Raw genomic sequence first — 22,037 nt, forward strand, 5'->3', positions numbered from 1 at the left:
TAATTGGTGATTGCATGTTGGAGTGACTTGCCCACGATTTTCATTTTCTTTGTTTTATTTGTATGTTATCTATGCAAGCAGGGTACTGTGCTGTGCTCCTCTATTCACTAGTTGACAGCACTTACACACTCATCACCTATATCCTTTCCTGTTGTCAGCCCCTTGTATGTCCCTGCCCACCTTGGCAAACAGAATCTATTCTTAGGTCCCTGGAATCCAAATGAAAATGCTTTAAAATCCAAAATGGTTGCCACTTGTAAAGATTCAAAATGGCTGGGCCCTCAGTCACTTTAAATATCCAAAATGGCTGCTGCTTATAAACATTCAAAGCAGCTGCACCCTTGATCACTTTAAATATCCAAAATGGCTACTGCATGTAAACAATCAAAATGGCTGCACCCTCTGTACAGTGGAAAGTCAACAGCTCAGGTTGTCACCCTCCTTGCTATTTCCCTTCCTAGTCATAGGCCACCAGTGCAGTGGTCCCTGCAGCCCTTGGTGAGCAGGGCTGATCTTTAGGTCAATTCTCAGGTCCCAACACTACTTGGAAATATTCAGGCTGTTGATCCCATCAGAGTAGCTGACAGTCCACTGCTCTGACTGTCTCTGTACTCACTGTTTTCATTCAGGTTTTTCCAGCAGTTGGTGCCTAATCCACTTCTGTATACTTCCTTTTAAAGCTCAGGGCTCCAGGATTATCTTCTGTATCTCTGTCAATTGTTTTTTTTTTTTTTTTTCTTTGTTGAAGAGGGTCTGTGTTGCTTGTCTGCCTATTCCTTCATCTTACCAGAATCCTCTGCTCATTTCTTATTGCTGGAATTGCATTCATTTCTTCTTGTTGGATGATGAAACCAGATGGTGGTAGAGATGGTAAGCTGGCATTTACTCAGCCCTGCCCTGCTCTGCTCAGCCTTGGGAGCAGACGAATTCTCAGCCGGTAGATCAGCTGCTTTTGTCTCTTTGCCATCTTGCGGTTTAGGGTTTTCTGGGCATCTGTGTAGGTAATTGAAGTTCTGGCAGTACCAAGGTTGAGGCGGCTGCTGACCTTGGGTCTTGATTTTCTTTGTCCTCTTCCTTACCATCCTTTCTAGGCTGTCTTTGGCGAGGAGGGCCCTTGTGGAAATCATGGTCTATAACCCCGGTGCATATTCTGTCTCACTGGGCTGGCTACCTTGTTCTCCTGTACCCTGGTTGTCAGTACCCTCCATCACTTCTCCCTGCCCAGGAGGGTTGGAATACTGTGGCCCAGGCCCACAGGGTCTCCACAAGTATGGAGGTGGGAACCATCGCCTGCGGTAGGGCCCGTGCTGTTGGGCCTGGCCTTCGGGAGTACTAACCGATCCTTGGTTCTTTTCCCCACTCTCACTACTCTGGTAATTCTGCTGGTAATTCGTGGAGGACCCATACAATGTGGCTACAGTCTATAATGGTTCCAGTCTGCTGGATATTTACTGCCTTGCACTGGAACCCCACCAGGGCCTGGAACATTGCTGCCTCTGCACCCTTCTCTCCTTCAGCAACATCAAACCTCATGGTCTGTCCATCTCCTACACTGCGAAGGTACTTCCTGGGGTTATTCTTCTTTATGGCAGCCTGGTGTACAAATATGTCCTTGGTGTCATTCCTGTTGATGAAACCACATCTGTTTCTTACATTGAACCATTTTACTGTTTCCAAAACCTTTGTTGTGATGACTTTCTTGTTCCCACCAACAGGTGCTGCTGATGTGCAGCCGCCGGGCACATCGGCCGGGCTGCTGCTCTCTGCACTGCTGCCTGTGATGCTGGGCTTGGTGTTGGTAGCACTGAAGGTGGGGGCAGGAGGCTGCTGGGTCTTGGCCTCGCTGCTTATGGTTGTGGTGATGGTGACTGGGGCCCGCTGTGGCAGCTGCAGCTCCTCCCAGGCTGTGATGGTAACTAAGCCTGAAGCAGCAGTGGGGCTCAATATTAGTTCCTGACCACATGCCACCTCCTGAAATGGATGAATATCAACCAATTCTTTTTGGTGCAGTGATTCTGTGTATTCCTTACATCTTCTTTTGATGTTTGCTGCACCATTCAATATTTTGCCCATTGAATCTTTTAATATTGCAACTAGGGGTTTGAATTTTTTTTCTTAGTTCTTTCAGTTTGAGAAATGCCAAGCGTGTTCTTCCCTCTTGGTTTTCTAACTCCAGGTCTTTGCACATTTCACTGTAATAATTGACTTTGTCTTCTCAAGCTGCTTTTTGAAATCTTCTGTTCAGATCTTTAATCTTGTCAATTCTTCCATTTGCTTCACCTACTCTCAGTTCTGATAGCGTAGTGCCTAAGGCACTTGACCGCAAACCAGAAGAGTGGTTGTTCAAACCCACCAGCCACTCCTCGGAAGGAAGGTTGGGCAATCTACTTCCATACTGATACTGCCTCGGAAACCCAAGGAAGGGTCGCTATGACTTGGATCTAACTCCACGGCACATAACAACAACAAGATTTAGGGGCCATTTGTATTTACAAAGCATAAACTAGTAAAAGCTAATATAATAAGCTACATTTTGTGTAAGAAAGTGGGTTAATAAGAATTTATCTTCATATTTACATTTATGATATATGTAGAAGAATATACAATAAATGAATGACAATTTTTACATTTTAACTGTAAGCAGAGAGGAGAAGATGGGCAAGGATAGGACAGGAGAAAAGTTTTTCATTATCCTCGGAAGGAAGATGGGGCAATCTACTTCCGTAGTGATACTGCCTCGGAAACCCAAGGAGGGGTCGCTATGAGTCAGGTCCGACTCGACGGCACATAACAACAACAACAACAACAATATGTCCTTTTAAATTCTTCTGATTTTTGAACCATGAGAATAGATTACCTCATCTAAAAATATAACACATGTATAAATTGAGAGCAAAAAAAAAAAAAAGAAAAGTTATCATGACACCTCAAAGCTGCTAAAAACATCTGCTGTATCTCTTTCTAGGCACTCTGGTGGTGTAGTGGATGAGGCATTTCGCTGCTAAGCAGAAGGTAAGTGGTTCAAACCCACCAGCTGCTCTGCGGAAAGAAGATGCGGCAATCTACTTCCACAAAGGAAACCAAATTGGGATCGTTATGAGTCAAAATTGACTTGATGGCAGTGAGGGTTTTGTGTGTGTGTGTGTGTGTGTGTGTGTGTGTCTATTTCTAGTATTTTATTCTATGTATTTTAAAAGAAAAATGAATTATACTACACTTACTGTTTGCTAAACTTTCTTCCTCACTTAAAAGTGTATATGAAGGTGACTTCTCAAATGCTTACTAACCATTCAACACACAATGTCCAGTTTATTTATTTAGATCTACTCCAATATATTGTAGGAAGTTCTGGTAAAAGAGCACAGTCACTCATACATACAGCCATGGGCCAGTCTTCCAATATCTGCAGGTCATATGTTCAGCCAACTTCTGCCAAGACATACATGCAGGAGAGAAAGACCTTGGGCATTTGCCTGCACAGCCAGATCAACACAACAGGCCCCTGAGTGGCTTGGCTAGCTGTGTGGAAGGCAGAGGGATTCTGGTTATTTTTTTCCATATAGAAAGTAAGCTTCTTTAGGGTTTTGATAAGGGCATAGGCAAGTGTATTCTTCCTAAACATGGTTACTTTGTTTCTATAACATCAGAAATTTTCATCTCAAGCCAAAATGGAATTTGGGGACAAAAAGTTTTATCAGAAAACAGAAAATTTCTGCTTTCTTGTGAAAGAATATCTGAAGAGGGCATGGTAAGAATAGGGGACATTTGATATTTGGATTGAGGTTTTTACTATCTAGGGAGATGTGAGGTCATAGATATGGGGCAAGATTTCTGGCACTCACACTGTGCTTTGGGACCACAACACCATATCCTTGTCCCAAAAGCATCATAGCAAACTGTGTTTGTACTTTCATTCTTGTAATAGGTCACTTTTAACTTAACACATATCACCTTTGCACCAACAGTAAAGAGAAGGACATTTTGATGGTCTGTATATGTGTGTTTTAAACAATATAAACTGAAATCCACACATAACATCCAATTGCTAGAGTACATCACCGGAGTACCCAATGGAAGGAATTACTGTCAGGGTGTGTTTCTTCCTCCTCTAAAGATCCAGGGAATCAACTCAACTGGCCTGGAGGAGGGGGGTCCCTACAGACTTTCCAGTGATTTAGAAGTCCCAAGGCAGAATTTTCAATGCCAGGAGGTGATTTCGAGGGCTGTATTAGCCCATAAGCATGCCCAAGAGGACTAATGGGAACAGTGTAAGATTAAAAATATACATATATATATATATATATATATATATATATATATATATATCATAAAAGACAAGGAGAAGATGAAACAGATTCAGACTTCTCTGGCAGGTCTAAATAATTTAAAAGCACAAAGCACAGGCTTCTAGGATGGGGTAAGCACATCCAGCTGTGAATTAGAAGACCTATGTTTTATGAGTTTAACATTTTGGATGGTAACAAAGAAGGAAGGGGTTGAAAGCTATTCCAGAAGAGCAGATAAGAGAATGTTCGATTCTTGCTCTTCCTGACAGAGAAAGCAATGATTATGAGGATGGGTCATAAAGCTAGAAATAGTTCCTCATCTAAACAAAGGTGAGGAAGAACGAAAAAGACTTTTCTAAAGAGCTTCCAGTATTCTAAGTGAGGAGGCAGAAAATTAACATGACACTCATGCCTGAAATTTGCTGTATTATAGGGATGCATGATGTGTCATTGTGGGCACAAGGTTTAACTATGAACATGACACCAGGAAGTACTTTATAGTTGGATTTTGTGGTGTCAACATTTCCAAATTTAACTTTTGTTCTTGTATCTCAGAATTATTCTGGGAGATATGAAACCTAAGTAGGAAGAATATTATGGGGTAGGAGAAGTAGAAGTATGGGGGTCCAGGTTGTCACCATTGTAGCCATCACTTAGGACTGACTGGAAGCATTGCATGGAGAGAAAAGGACTAAGGAAGACATAAAACAACAGTAGAAACGTCCTGGGCTCAAGCTGAGATCTCTGCCTTGTATGAGGATGAGATTGGAAAAGAGGGAGGAGAAAGAAAAGAAGATGCTGATGGCAGGAATGAGGAAGCTGCCCAAGTAAAGCTTGGCCAGTCCAGTGGAACAATTTCAAAACCATGTTTCCTGGGTTCACAGGCAATCCAGCTGCCCTTTCAGCACCTTCACAACTCTACCTGCTGAAAAGGGCACATCATTTCCCCTTTGCAATTCCCTTTGGGAAGTGTGCTTCCAATTTGGACCAGTCACACCCATGATGTCAGCCTTCTAACACTCCATGACCAATATTGTCATGTCTGAATGATTGCTCTGAACAACTTCGCCAGCACTGTCAGTTTTATGTCAACATATTTTATAGCTGGCATCCTTAAGTAGTTGGGCAGGTTGGCACTAGTAGTATGGAATATTTCTGTCAAGCAATCCCATCGTTGACAACCTTCATTTAGGGAGACAATGTTGTCCCTGCAAAGGTTCAGCATTTATGAGCCCAGGACAGCCTCTGGCTAAGACTGGTATTTACTGCATGATAAAGCCGCAGAGGGAAAACTTCTCATTTTCCTTGAAGACATGTCTCCTAAAGCTGTTAGGAGTTATTGGCTGATCTGAGGACCATCAGAATGAAAACTCTATTTGAGTAAAAGGATACTGTTTCTCTGCCATATGTTTTAATCATCTTGGTCAATATTTTTGCCAGGTGATTTCTCCTTCTTTTATGTTCACACCACATTACCATTAATTTTTACTGATTGAGCCATATTGGACACATACGTTACATTTGTGGTCAGAAATCTGGTCATTTGGCAATTATATAGAAGTCCGACGTTTGGAGCTGCTTTTAAACCATATTTAATTTACTAACATTCCAACACATGACAGGAGCTACAAGTCCTGACACTAAAGTGTGAGATCATGGGCTCATTGTCTATCATGCCTGGAAATCAACCAGTCTGTGTTCATGAAACTCTTTTTGTTGCAAAGACTACTAGTATTGCTGTTATCACACAGCTTCAATCCCTTTAAAAAAAGAAAAAAAAAGATTCATATATTGGACTGTAACAGGTACCTCCAATTGTTAAAATGTATATATTTTTCTCTTGTGATATTTAATCAATTAAAAATTATTTCCTTGGTGTTTCAGAAGGGAACTGCCACTCACATTTCCATTTATGTTGAAAGAAGGTAAAGATGAAATAACTCATGCAAAATATGGGGAACATTTACAGTGTGAGTGACGAGAGAGACCTACAACACAGGCATCATTCTGGTGTTTGTGCTTTGAGAAGAAATGTTTCTGAGCCCAAGAAAAGGGCTGTATCACTTAGGGACACATAGTGGATCTGAGGTGGTTGGAGCCTCTCAAGGGAGCAAAAATAAACCTTCAGTGTTGGTGTCTTCAGAGTACAATTCCTACTAGCAATATTAGCATGTGCTAAGAGGATGAGGGTTTAAGCGTAGTGGAAACTCAGAATCCCTATTGTGGATGTGGTATTCCCAGGTGTAGTTTGAAAATATATCTTAGATAATTGTGATATTCACGTATATCACTTCTTGTCAAGAAATCATGATTTACTCCTCCAATAATCATAGTATATTTTAAAATGAAGGATAGAGATTACAAAAACATTTTAAGTAGTGATATTTAAGTAAAAAGGGAAATATTTTTCTTGGAATACTGTAAGAGATATATTCCTATCCTATGCTTTCTTTTTTTTTTTTTTGGAGCTCTGGTAGCATAGTGCCTAAAGGCACCTGACTGCTAACCAGAAGGCTGGTGGTTCAAACCCAGCAGCCGTTCCTCAGAAGGAAGGTTGGGCAATCTACTTCCATAGTGATACCACCTCAGAAACCCAAGGAGGGGTCGCTATGAGTTGGGTCTGACTCCATGGCACATAACAATAACAACAACAAAAAAAAAACAATATGCTATTTTTGGAGAGGGGTGCTTTGGGGTGTCCCACTCACTGAAGCAAAGGATATGTGCTTCAGAGATGGGGTGGATACAGCTAGAAGGCTCAATTTCTTTGAAAGAAAATAAAGCTTTAATGCCAGAGTTTCTAGAAAGAAAGAAAGAAAAAAAAAAAAAAAGAATTTTCTACAGTCTTCTTGTATATTAAGCCTAAAAACTTAAATCACAGCTTTAACCATATATTTAGAGAAGATACTTCTTTTGCCAGGAAAAGCCCTCAGCCACATGGCATACTGCCCTGAGGTCAGGAAGAGGATATCATAGGGAGGGAGATCCCAAAGTTGGCCCTGTCCTTCAGCACCTTAGACTGGAGAAGAGAGGAGAGAACACGGAAATCAGGTCTCAGGGTTCTTCCTCCCCAGTGAGTAAGCAAAGCTTTAGAATAGTGATGACCATGGTGGTGGTGGTGTTATGTGCCGTGGAGTTGGACCCAACTATAGCGACCTGTCCTTAGGTTTCCAAGGCAGTATCACTATGGAAGTAGATTGCCTCATCTTCCTTCTGAGGAGTGGCTGGTGGGTTTGAACCACCAGCCTTTTGGTTAGCAGTCAAGTGCCTTGGGAACTACGCTATCAGAGCTCCTGGTGATGACCATAGCACTCTTATAATACAATGGGAGCCATAGATAAGCACTATATGTGTAATTTTAAATTTTCTTGTAGCTGCACTGAAGAAAATAAAATGAAACAGGTGAGACTAAGTTTAATAATCTATTTTATTTAGCCCTATATCATCAAAATATCATTTCAGCATATACTAACATAAAATTAAGACAATCTTTTACATTCTTTTTACATATTGTCTTTGAAGTCCAGTGTGCATTTCACACTTACAACACATCTCAATTCAGATCAGCCACTTTGCAAGTGTGGTCTGTGGCAAAAATCAAAACCACTGCCATCGAGTCAATTCCAACTCACAGCGACCCCCATGGGTTTCCAAGGTATTAAATCTTTACAGATGTGGATTGCCTCATCTACCTTCCATGGAATGGCTGGTGGGTTTGAACTGCCAACCTTCTGGTTAGCAGTCCAATGCCTTAGGCACTGCACCACCAGAGCACTTTTATATTGGACATCAGAGCTTTAGTATATCATCAGATCAAAAAAAACAAAACAAACTCACTGCCATCGAGTTGATTCTGACTCATAGCTACCCCCTTTGTGTTTCCTAGGTGATAAATCTATACAGAAATAGATTACCCAGTCTTCCTTCCATGGAGTAGGTGGTGGGTTTGAACTGCTAGCTTTCTGGCTAGCAGTCAAATGACTTAGGCACTATGCCAAATAGAAAATATAAAAAATGCCAATCCTCAATTCAATTTCTTGACCTAAATCGCTCAGCATTGACACATTATGGCTGAAGGAGACCATCTATGCACCTTGGGCAATGTTATGGCTTCTTCCACCATCCCCACTAAGGCCTGTAGATGGTTTTTGGTAGATCCAGAAACTTTCCAGCCCAGGGACCAAATACAGACATTGAGATTTGAAGAGGATGTAGAGTCCTGGGCCAGGAACAAGAGTTCACCAAGAGCTATAGTATCAAGATTGGAACAAATGGCTAAGGACAGGGGCTAATAAAACCAACCTCACCTCAGCAGAAGAGTCCATTTGGGATCCAGAGGACAGAAGAGTCAAAGCCTCTTTTCTCTTATATAAGCCAAACCCATAGCTCCTCATTCATTTATGCAACAAGTTTGAAATGAGGGCCTTCTCAATGAAAGGCATTGATCTTGGTACTGGTGACCCAACTGTGGGGGGAAAAAACAAAACAACCCCCTCCTCTATGGAGATTATACTCTAGTTGAAGAAGACAACAATTGAAAGATTAAGAAAAAATACTATGCAAAATAAAGAGAGTATTACATGGTGATACGGACGATGGAAAAAGATACAGACTAAAACAGGAGGGAGGAGGGACAGGTGATTTAAGTAAGGTGATCGGGGAAGGAGTAGGGCCAGGGAAAGGGAAATCTTAGAGACCGAGAATTTTAGATTTTTTTCTTCTTTTCCTGCTTCCCAAGGTAGAGACAAGTAGGAAGGAAGGCTCAAAACAGAAGTCAGAGTAGTTTGTTGTTGTTGTTATGTGCCATGGAGTCGGACCCGACTCATAGTGACCCCTCCTTGGGTTTCCGAGGCAGTATCACTACGGAAGTAGAATGACCAATCTCTTCCTTCTGAGGAGTGACTGGTGGGTTTGAACTGCTAGCCTTCTGATTAGCAGTCAAGTACCGTAGGCACTATGCTACCAGAGCTTTATATTTGGTTCATCTGTGTTTAGGAGCTCTGGTGGAGTAGTGCCTAAGGCATTTGACTGCTAACCCAGAAGTCTGGTGGTTCAAACCCACCAGCCACTCCTGGGAAGGAAGATTGGGCAATCTACTTCCATAGTGATACCACCTCGGAAACCCAAGGAGGGGTCACTATGAGTCCCGACCGACTTGATGGCAGTGAGTTTGGTTTGATTTCGTGTAGAGTGGGAAGGTTGGGCAATCTACTTCCATAGTGACAGAGACATGGAAACCCAAGGAGGGGTCGCTATGAGGCAGATCCAGCTCCATGGCAGTGAGTTGCATTGCATTGTGTTGCAGTTAAAGCAGCTGCTCAAATTCATCTATATTTATATGGAAAGGACTGGTGGTATGTATTACAAACTATTAACTGTTTATCTCCTGGGGATATGGTAATTTTTTTTCTCAGGATTTTTTTCCATTTTCTAAATTTTGTATAGCCAACATAACACATTAATCAGGAAAAAACAAACCACAAAAACATTGTTTTTGAAGAAAACTAAAACCAGAAACAGATTCTTCTGCCATCTGATTGTACTTGTAAGTTAAATGGGTATACATAACCATATGTGAACTTCGGAACTCAATTCTTCTTTCTGTGTTCTCTCAGTAACAGTTACTCTAGCTCCCTCTTCTTTATCTTTTTGGACTAGTTTTCTTTTTTAATCTAAGTGTCCAAATTTGTTGAACTTGAATCTCCTCATTTGCATATTTCTGATACTCAGCATCTAGTATCTTATTGTGCTGACAGCATCTTTTGAGAAATGCTGACAGGTTTCAGTGGGGATGCACACTCACTGCCCATACACCATATATCATCAGTCGTGACACCTATCCCGGTCTGCCCCACCACCTCGTGGTGTGCTTTCTTCTGGAAACTTCTTGTGTGGATGAAATCCCCAAAGACATTCAGAGGGTCTGCCATCTGGAATACTGAAGTTGTCAGCACGGTGCTTCATATAGATTTATTTGCAGGCATCATCATGAGCACAAACACAACAGAGACAGCTGAGAGCTGGCTCAGAGAGCTCTTTTAACTCTCTGGGAGAAAGGCAGTGTACAAACTGAAATAATTACAGATGCCACTATTTTGAAGTGATACCAATTAAAGCTAATCAAACATCTTGATCTCCATTCAACCTCTGAGAACAATACGAATATTTTCATGAATATATGAACATGGACTGACATCCTATTAACCTGTTGGTCTTTATATTAACTGGTGTTAATACACAGAATTTTCTAAAGTGTTTTTTTGTTAATTGGGTTAAAATATGAAAGATTATATAACTACAAAAATGTAGCTGGTATTTTAGTAGGAATCTTCATCTATAAATTATTGATAATCCACATTTTCAAAAACAATTATAAATACCATGCATAAATGTCAGTCTTTTCTTTCAATGCTTATAAGCAATATGGAACCAGGGTCATATATTTTGGACAACTGAGAAATGTTTGTTATAAATTTAATGCTAGTGGCTGGTTCAGGACTCAAGTCTTCCCATTAATTCTTTTTCCTCCTTCAGTGTTTTGTACCAAGTATGTATGTATATAGGAAATACTAGCCAAATAGGAAACTAATTGCCATTCTTATAAATAAGAACCTAATGCCAGGCTCTGGGGACCTATAACCAGGAGACTTAATTGAAGCTTCTTATTTAGTTTTTTTCCACGTAAGCTACATTTTGCTAGAGAACTTTCAACAGATTTTGAGTCCACTTATAAACCAGCCACATGGGCAAAGATGGTGGGCATGCCTTACCCATCCAGTCAGAGAGCACAAAGTCACAGAGAAACTCACATGTGACTGGCCTCAGTTGGTTTCCATGCCATAGAGACGGGAGGCAGAAGAGAACTCTTTCCAAGGGAGCACAGGATGTAAAAGAGTAGGACAGCATAGTGTGTGATAAAACACAGTTAACACAAGCTCCAAGTTCATGATTTGGAGCTCTGAATGTGGAAACAGTTTTAAATATCCTAGCAAATTTATTTTGATTACATTGTTCTTTTTATGTAGGTATAAAAATGTTACGTACAAAGTCCATGTCTCAATAAATCTAAATAACTTTCAATAAGTATAAAATTAAGGTAAGAAAGCATTGTGTCATAGTTTAATTGAGAACATTCTTTCTTCCTTGAAATAAATATATGTGTATATTGTAATAAATATCAGGAGTTCTGCTACCAGTAATGGTAGACCAAGTTTTAGTAGATAAAACCTTCTGTTGAGAACATAAACAGAATAGAAAAATCTGAATCAAAAATTAAATCTCACTTTTCTGAAGGCATTGAAGAGTGAACAAGGCAGCTAGGACTTGAGAAGCAAAGATCCAAGAGAGAAGAGAAATTATTGCAGTGAGGCTGACATTCTGTGCTTTCCTACTCAAATACTTTTACCATTTTGTAAGTGACAAGACTCAGAAGGAAGGCTGGGCAATCTACTTCCATAGTGATACTGCCTCGGCAACCCAAGGAGGGGTCGCTATGAGTTGGGTCCCACTCGACGGCACATAACAACAACAACAAGAAGACAGAGATGCTGAGTAGAGAGCAATTTCTATGAGGTAGAGAAGGTGAGCAGAACTTTGATTGTCTGATGGGGCCGTGCCGGAAACAAAAATGGGGGTGAGGGGAATTATTTAGTAATGCCCAGTAAGGATTTATATAATAATCTGAGTAATCATTGTGCAAACTAACCATTGGGGGAGAACTAATATATTACAAACAAGATAATATAGCTGACGCCTGAATAAACTTGAATAAAAAAATTATTATTTAATTCCAGAAAAAAGAAAAATTGTAAAACTAGTGAGACAAATAGAAAGCAAATCTTAAAATGCTTTCAACCAAAATGTGTATCTCAACCAAAATACATCAATTATTATATTACATGTAAATCAAATATTCCAATTAGAAGACAAAGATTTTTGGGCAGGGGAAAATAATAAAATCTAAATGCATGCTGCTTATAAGAGATATATCTTAAATATGAGGTCACAGAAAGACTGAAAGAATGAAAACCTATATCTTCTATACCCTAGGCAAAAGAAAGTGGTATAATTATACTAATAGCAGACAAAATAAACATTAAGACAAGAAGTATGCTAGATATTGAGGGAAATTTTCTAAATGACAAGAGCCCATCTCTCAGGAAGATAGGACAATTTTAAATTATATTCAATAATATAGCTTTAAAATCTATAAAGCAAAAATTAACAAAATGGAAAGAAATAATCCACAATCATAGTGGGAAGTTGTAATATACCTCTCTCACAAACTAAGACAGTATGCAGACAAATAATTCAGTTAGTGCATAGAAGATGCAGGCAAAGCAGTCAACATGACAATCTATATAGAACACCACCCAATAATGTCAGAAGTGGAAACTTTTTCAAGTGTAAATTGACAACATAATGGGTAAGAAAATGTTTCAATGAATTTCAGAGGAGAATTGAAATCATTGAGCATATCTTCTCTGATCACAGCAGAGTTAAGCTAGAAATATAAAGAAAGTTATAATCAGAAAAATTCCTAAAATATTGAAAATTAAACTTTTAACAAACCTAAACCCCTTGCCTCCTCTACGCCGTTTGTGCACCTCCATCTCTGCTCTTAGTGCAGTTTAAGTCGTCTCTTAGCTCTGCATCTTCAGCCTTTTGTCTTAGTTCTCAGCCCAGCTTCCCTTCTGGGTGGCAGATGCCTACCGCCGAACCCAAACTCACTGCCGTCGGGTCGATTCTGACTCACAGCAACCCCTATTGCTTGTCCAAGGCTGTAAATCTTTTGTTCCTCCATGGAGTAGCTGGGGGTTTGAACTACTGACCCTTTGGTTAGCAGCCAAGTGCTTTAACCACTGCACCATCGGAGTTCCTTACAAATATCTATAGCAGAAGTTGTATCCCCAGATCCATTTGCAAAGGCAGGAAAGGACTTTGCTTTTTTGGTGTTTCTTTCAGACCAAGGAAATCTTTTCCAGAAACACATTCTGGAAAAGCCAGTCTGGCCTTCGGCCTTATTGACCTGAATTGCTGTACATACCCACGACACCTGTGCCTCAAGAAATCACCAGCAAGGGAACACGGAGGGCTTTGGTGAGAGAGATCCTTCATACTTCCTCTGAAAATTATGGCCACAGTAGGAGGGTGGATACCTGAACTGACGAGCGTTTTCTTTCCTAGGAGGAAAGAGGGGCCACGACTGTTCACAGTCAACAGGGTTTACTGTACTTTCCAACCAGATTGTAGGTAAGTGTTCTTGTTATGGAACCCATCTCTCTTTGTACTCCTGTCCTTGCCCCAGTCTGCCACCACCCTCAGCTTCTAGAACCTTGCTACATCCCAGGACACACCATTGTAACCATGTAGTTGCTGAATTGGACAATGTCTTAATAATATTATACTGTTTCTCATTAGGCTTCTTAGGAGTGGCTCCTGAGTCTCTTCAGAGTTAATTAACCTATGCAAGCCCATAAAGGGCCAACAACAGACTCAAAATCAAGACTGCACAACATCTGGCCCCTCTTCTTATGATCGATGCTTCCATGGTTAACCTCGGCTTCTGAAAATGGCATGAGGACCTCATCACACCAATTCTATGGTAGTGAACAAATCTTTTAATGTCATTTATGTCGCCAAAAGCACACTATGAAAAAAAATTTTCTCATTTTTTCATAAGGCTTGGTTCAACCCAATTAATTGTTCTAGTAACAGTACTCCTAATTTTTATCCAGTTGATTAACTAGAGAATAATCCAAATACATTTCCAATTATAAATCTTTCATGATTTGGGAGATTTTATACAAACGTACATTTGACTGTGCTAATTTAAAGCAAATATCCAAGTTGATTAAACATTCCCAAGATAAGAGGGATAAACCATTGGATTATATTATAGATCTAATCACCAATCATAAGCTGCTATATAGACAGAAATATTTTGGTGTATGTGTGTGTTTTGTTTTTTTTTTCAATAATTCTTTGAGAAACATTCCAGAAGGACTGTGGAAGTGGGTCAAGAATGTATGCACAAAACATTTGTATTCTTTACTGTGTAAACACTAATTTATTTATTGAAATATTATACTATTAAATATTTATTAAATAAATTAGCATTTTGCTGAGCTTCCCTCCAAAATCATTAATATGGTCCATGGCTAATGATAGAGTCAGGGCAATGATTGTTTCCACGTCTGTCTTCCAATTGTTTGCTAAGTATTTATTCACCCAGCCCAAGAGTTTAATCTAACTGCTCAGCTGTTCTCTGGACAGCTCATAAAGTAAAAGGTTTCTACAGCTTGGTGAGACTTGATTGAACTATACAGCTGATATTGTCCAATTTCCTTATTCTATAGATGAGTCTGAAAAGGGGGTTACACCTTGTCCAAGGCCTTGGAATGAACATTGTTTATAACATAAGGAAAAAGAGTTGTTTTTTAATGTGGAAGAGAAGGTTATTCATTAGAACCTAACTTGTTCGTGAATAGTTGGGTTTGTTGTTCATTTGTTTCCTTGCTTGTTTGCTTTTTTGTTTTTGCAAAGGTTGTTGTTGTTATGTGCCATCCAGTCCATTCCAATTCATTGTGATCGTATATGACAGAGTAAAATTGCCCCCACATGGTTTCCCAGGCTTTCGTTTTTACAGTAGCAGGCCACCCATTCTTCTCTCCCTCAGAGTCACTGAGTGGGTTCTACCATCTGACTTTTCAGTTAGCAGCTGAATGCATAACCATAGAGTCACTGGACTCCTTTGGAGATTCAATATCTTTACTTAATGTATTAACTCTGAAAGGAGCCCTGGTGGAACACTGGTTACAACCTAGCATACCTTTTGGGTTTCCTATTTTTAAAGCTATTCTGCCATATAGTGACCCTTCCTTGGGTTTCTGAGGCAGTATCTCTATAGAGGTAGATTGCTCCTGGTAGCATACTGCCTAAGGCACTTGACTGCTAACTAGAAGGCTGGTGGTTCAAACCCACCAGCCAATCCTCGGAAGGAAGATGGGGCAATCTACTTCGGTAGTGATACTGCCTCGGAAACCCAAGGAGGGGTCACTATGCATTGGGTCTGACTCGACAGCACATAACAACAACAACTGCCATATAGGGTCACTTGGTATGAGTCAAAATTGACTCAGTGGCAGACAACAACAACATTGTCCCTGAACTCCTATCTCCTACATTTGTTTTTTTCTGGCAAGAATTACTGGTGGAGCTTTTGTGCCTGGTGGAACCCTCCAAAGCTATTTTCTGATTTGTGCCGGGAGAAATTATTCTTAGAGAGTCCTCACTCACACTAGGCAGGAGAGAGCAATGGCCTAGAGACAGATACCTGAGTGCAGTGCCAGCAGCGGCCCGAGAGTGAAGAAGCATTTCAAAATTTTTGACTCCCTCAAGACCACCCCACATCCAGGAGCTGTGCCCTAGAAATCCAGCTTGCTGATGAATCTGGAGGTCTTGCTAAGACTGTGAGATATACAGAAATAAAGTTAAATATCTAACATCAAAGTCTACTGGAACAGGCAGCATGCAACCAAACCTCATCAGGGAAGTCATGGTCATATTCTGAATTGCACAGAGCCTCAGAGAGAGTGAGCATGGGTTGTGGAGTCATGAGGATCTGACACCGAATCATCTTTCAGAAGAGGTGTGGGGTCTTAGGGCAGGTTTCATAAATCTGAAAAGGAAACCCACATCCTTTACATTTGGTTTAAATATGTATGGTCCTTTTTGAAAATCTCATCAACTGTGGAAAAGAGATAAAGAAGGATGAGTCTCCAAACTGACCCAGTATAAAGTCTGAAGAGAGAGAGATTTATTTGTAAAGCTTATGGCCTGCAAAGGTATTGTCCATTCATCCTACGATTCTCAGAATCACTTGCAGAGCAAGCTAAGTGCAAACTATAAATAAGCAAATGGGCAGGTAAACAGAAACAGCAGACAGCAAAAAGTTCACGGGGCTGGGAAAGCATTAAACCTGTCCTTCCCACTGGAAAATGAGCAGAACACAGTCAACAGCTGAGGATATGCAGCCGCACGACACTCTCCAGGTAATGTGGAAACAAGACACAGCATCTGGAGATGACATTCCTCTGAAAATCTCAATTGGTCTCTCTATGGCTCAGATTTTAAGCATGAAACATATATTTCCTCTCATTTCTCTGCTTTTGTCAATATGAGAAAACATAACCCTTTCTCTAGTAATATCGTACAACATTTAAACAAGAGCATTTTCCACATGCAATTTAATATTATTTTCATATTTATGGTGAAAAGAAACATTATTTGTTTGACTTTTTTACGTGTGTGTGTGTGTGTGTATTTTTTCAAGTTTTCTCTGGTCCTCCTTGCCAACGTATCCCAAACTTTAGGCAGTTCATTACAACAGCTCTTTCTGAGACTTTTTCTTTATTATTATTCTGTAGAGTTCAATGGATGAATTTATTAATTGTGCGTAGAGATACTTCAAATAGAAAAAATACCCATAACATTTCTAAACACTTTGGCATACTAAGGTCTAAAAATATGATGAAACATTTATGCTGAATGCATAAATAACTAAAATTTTCAACTTTATATTTTTCTTACCAATTCAAACTCTAAATCTAATTTGGGAGAAGTCATATTTTTTTTTTTTCTTACGATTAAAGATCTTAGTTTTTTTTTTTTTTCCCAAGGAAATAATAACAGGCAGGAACTGGTCTTCCTGTTTTTAGCTTCCATATTGAGTGCTCAATTGTCAACTAAGGCTCTTCCCCTTTGTCATAGTTGGATTTACCCTACAACACTTTGTGATACCATACGTGCAATAGATGTTTTGAAAGTTATTCCAAGAATATATATTTTGTTTTAGAAAGCACAGTAAAAATAAATTTTACATAGGTAGACAGGCTGAATGATCAGGTATGTGTAGGCAAAAGGGAATATACGCATGACCATATGTAAGTTTGGCCAATGATATTTCTACATACATAATTATATGTGCCATAAGAATGTCCACATACATAATAGAGATAACAGGGGGCAAAGTTATGACAACTTCTTAGCCATGACCAACTACCCTGAGGGACTGAATTGTTGGGCCCCTGGGCTTAGGACCATGGCCACAAGGGACATCAAGCTCAGTTGAATAACATACTACACAAAAACATTGTTCTACATTCTACTTTGGTGGACAGCGACTGGGATCTTAAAAGCTTGGAAGTAGCCATCTACTATTCAACAATTGGTCTCTCTTCATCTGGAACAAAGAATGAAGAAAACCAAAGAAGCATGGAAACAGACAATATATTCAACTTACATGACCATGAGACCAGAAGAACTAGATGGTGTCCAGCTACAACTCACTGTCAAACACTCAGAACAGGATCAGTGTAGGGTGAAGTGGGAGAAAAATGTTGAACAAAATCCCAAATCATAATAAAGACCAGGCTTACTGGTCTGATAGAAACTGGTGAAACCCCTGAGACTATGGCTCCTAGTCACCCTTCCAGCTGGGAAATGAACTCATTCCTATGGCTTCCAGCCAAACAAAGACAGGCATATAAAATGAACACTTACACCAGGTAAATATACTCCTTAGAACAAATAACCATGGGAGATCAAAAGGGTTGTATTTGCACAGGGAGATGGCTCAGAGGACAGAAATGCATAGGAAAGAGGTACACAGGGAAAAGCTAACCACAGAGAGGAAGTGGGAAGAGAGCTGTTACATTATAGGGATTGCAATCAATGCCATGAAACAAAATATGTATGAACTGTTGTCTGGAAAGTGAATTTGCTCTGCAAACTTTCACCCAGATCACAGTGAAAATTTAAATAAATAAATAATATTTAACAGAGAATATTTTCCTCCCTCTTCCCCCCCCCCCAATCTCTTCTTATCCTTCGGTATGTGCAACATGATTATTTATATAGTTTTAATTAAGGACACATGTATTCCTTTTTTTTAAAAAAAAAAAAAAAAAACTGTCTTTCACCTAGCATGATTTTATAAATTTACCCTATATATTCATAATTACCAGCTGAATCAATCTTAGCAAGGAATTGGGTATCAAGTGTTTCAGTCAGAATCTTTTCATACCCTTGTAATTACTGTTTGAATGGCTGCATAATATTCTAATATGTTTTATGCCATAATTCAGTTAGGTATTTCTTCATCAGTGGATATCCGCACTGATTTTCTTGTCACTACCTTGCAGTACACATGATCCGTAGTCCTTTTCTACTTTGGAGTATTTCCTGAAGATATTTCCAAGAATAGATATTCTTAGAACATTTTGTGTCTAGCAATATACTGTCAAAGTGCTTTCCATCTTAAATCATCATCAGCAATTTGTGAGTTTAGTAATTTCCATACATCTCCATCAATATTTTTTATTTGCATTTTTTCTAACATTTAAAATATCTCATTATGCTTTTATGTTTTTCTTTTATTTAATAATTAATGGAAACTTTTTACATATCTTGGGTAAATGTTGTCCAGTGTATTTTAATGTGACATACATATTCTGTGTCAAGTAAATGTGCTCTGTTTGAAAATAAGGTCTTTGGAGATGTTATCAGTTAACATAAGGTCATCCTGGAGTAGGGGGGTTCTTAGTCCAATCTAACCAAAGCAAACCCACCGCCACCAAGTGATTTCAAGTCATAGTACAATCTGAGGAGATTCACACCCAAACCAAAGGAAAGGATCGTGTGACTATGGAATTATGCTGCAGCTGCTAGCCAAGGAACACCTGGAGCTACTGGAAGCTGAGTAAGACAAGAAAAGATCTTATCTCTGGGAATCTTTGGAGAGAACTTGACCTTGCTGACACCCTGAATTCAGACTACCAGCCTCCAAAGTGTGATATGATGCATTTCTTTTTTTAAAGCCACCCACGTTTGTTAAGGCAGCCCTAGAAAACGTATACAATTAATATGGCATTGTTGTTGTGTTGTTATGTGCCGTCGAGTCGGACCCGACTCATAGCGACCCCTCCTTGGGTTTCTGAGGCGGTATCACTATGGAAGTCGATTGCCCCATCTTCCTTGTGAGGCATTAGGACATGTAATTAAAACAAACTTTCAAAAATCTGCTCAGCTCTACTGGTATTAATAAGATGAACCATTGCATCTTAAGGAGAAGACAAGTCAGTAAAAACAAGAGTATGATGTTTTTCTGAAATGGACATGACTCCACATTTCAGCTACAGGCGGAATGAAGAGTATGATTTTTCACAGTTGGCAAAAATAAACAAAACTATTTGCAAATGAGTTTCGTCAGCCAAGCAGCTCTCACTGAGAACTTAGAAAATAAAAAGCTTTCCACAAAGATGTGTGGGATAGAAAATAATGTTCTCTGTTGGGTAGACCCATCAAGACACAGATCTGGAGAGCGTTGCTTGTTACGGTGCAGGACCATGAAAATCTATATGGTGTGTGGCGCCCCATAGGATGATGTAAAAGAGGTGATATTTTTAGCATTTATTACTTTTTCCTCCCTGAGAACATCCTTTGGTTTTAGGAAGAACTCATAGCAGACTCCCCAAGATCTATTCCCAGGCAGCCAGGCTCTGATTAAGCTCCCTGCCCCCAGACCCCCACACCATCACAACATATATTTCTTTTTTAGCAGTACAGTGCCTGAGTTTACACCATCCATCACTTTGAGTTTAGTTCTGATCATTCCTTTCAGAGGACTAATCCTCTATCTGGAAGGGAGTAACAACACATTGAAGCCATCCCCATCCATTAATATTGTTTCTTAGTGAGATTTCCCAGCAGTTCCTTCAAGCTTTGAGGAACAGTATAGTCAAAAGTTTAGCTTGCAAAGGGTAGCAAAGAAAACCAGTCTAGGAAGGAGTTTCCCCAAATTTTTTTCTCTAAAATTTCTAAGTGCTATTAATGTGTTTTCATGACCCATCAAATTTAGAGAGTCAGTACACTCTTCTATGTGCTTTATAAAGTCACCAGGCACATTATTTTCTATTTTAAAAGATCTAAGAAGTTTTCTAATAAAAAATCCATTTTAAAAAACTTTGTTGAATTTACCATGAATAAAAGCTATAATAACAGGATGTTGTTAGGCACCGTCAAGTCAATTTCAATGCCCAGCGACTCTATGTGACAGAGCAGAACCGCCCTATAGGGTTTTACAGGCTGAAACCATGGAGCTTCTAAACCAAAGAAACCAAACCCACTGCTATCAAGTAGATTCCAACTCATAACGACCCTCATTGGGTTTCTGAGGGGGTAAATCTTTACAGAAGGAGATTAACCATTCTTTATTGCATGGGGTGGCTAGTGGGTTTGAACCGCCAACCTTCTGGTTAGCAGTCAAGTGCTTTAGGCACTATGCCACCAGAGTTCCTTATGCTTCTAGCTGGGTTCAAACTGCTAACTTTTAGGTTAGCAGATGAGTGCTTAACCATTGCCACCAGGGTTCCTAGTAACAGAATGCCAATGGACAAGCGAGGAAAAAAAACAAAAAAAACATTACTTTTAGTGAAAGGGGGTGTGTATATCTCTCACAGTGGGACACAGTCTCTCTGATGAAGTCATTGATAAGGCAGAGCTAGAAAAGGTTGAGACCCACTGACAAGGGGAGATAGAATGCATATGCACCTAATTATTTCTAATTAGAAAAACCCCCAAAGTATAAGACACACAGCTTTAAAAATATTAAAAATTAAATACACGTTGTCATAAGTAATCATGTTGAGTGTAGCTTTTCCTGATGAGGTGCAATCAGGATATGATGGGAAAACACACTAAAGTTAGCATCAGAACTTCAGCGTTTGAGTTCCGGCTTTCCCACTTATTAGCTATATGATGTGAAAGATGTAATTTTAAAATTCTCCATACATGTAAGACATTATTATAATCTGAGATAGTCAGGAAATTGTGAGTACACTGTCAGGTCTGCAGAATCCTTATATGTTCTCCAAATAAGTAGAGCGTGGGAAGAATTTAAGATTCTTGTAGACTTGTTCCAGTTTAGAGCTATAAAGGAAAAAGACTCTATGAATACTTTTGTACAGGTCTTTTTATGAATATATTTTTTATTATATATGTTACCATATATAATCATTTTCCATTTCATTAGATGTTCATGTTTTTCTATGTCTTACAAAATGCTAATTTCTGGCCCAGTCTTCAATTAGATTTCTCATCTTTTTCTTCAGTAACATCTAATGCTATCCTGATTTCTTTTTGGCATTTGAGAATTGAAAAGCTACTTCTGAACCCTATAAGAGCAAAGATCGATTGATTTTTTTTTTTTTAATATTAATGGTAGAGGAAAAATGGACTTCTTTGAACAATCATGTGTCCACAAAAAGACCTGTACAAATGTGTTCATTAAAGTTTTATTCATTATAGCTCCAAATTGAAAAAAACAAATATCCATCCATAAGAGAATGACTAAGTACATCATGGTATATGCATACAATAGAATACCATAAAACAATAATTAAAAAAACATGAATTTCTAGTACATACAACATAATACACAGGTATTATCTAGAAAATGAAAGAAACACAAAAGATTCCATACTGAATAATCTCTATGTTGTTGTTGTTAAGTGCTGTCGAGTCATTTCTGACTCATAGCGACCCCACGCACAGCAGAACGAAACGCTGCCCGATCTCGCACCAGCCCCACAATCCCTGCTATACTTGAGCCCATCATTGCAGCCACTGTGTCAATCCATCTCGTTGAAGGCCTCCCCCTCTTTCGTCAACCCTCCACCCTACCAAGCATGA

At 39.4% G+C, this 22,037-nt stretch overlaps 1 pseudogene; it reads right to left on the reverse strand.

Moving 5' to 3' along the window:
- Nucleotides 1–800: 800 nt before the first annotated feature.
- Nucleotides 801–22,037, reverse strand: part of LOC103200497 — a 31,304-nt pseudogene continuing 10,067 nt past the window's right edge.

This window comes from Orycteropus afer, unplaced genomic scaffold (genome assembly GCF_000298275.1).
Source record: "Orycteropus afer afer isolate SDZICR_OR568_19922 unplaced genomic scaffold, OryAfe1.0 scaffold00007, whole genome shotgun sequence".
Classification (NCBI taxonomy): domain Eukaryota; kingdom Metazoa; phylum Chordata; class Mammalia; order Tubulidentata; family Orycteropodidae; genus Orycteropus; species Orycteropus afer.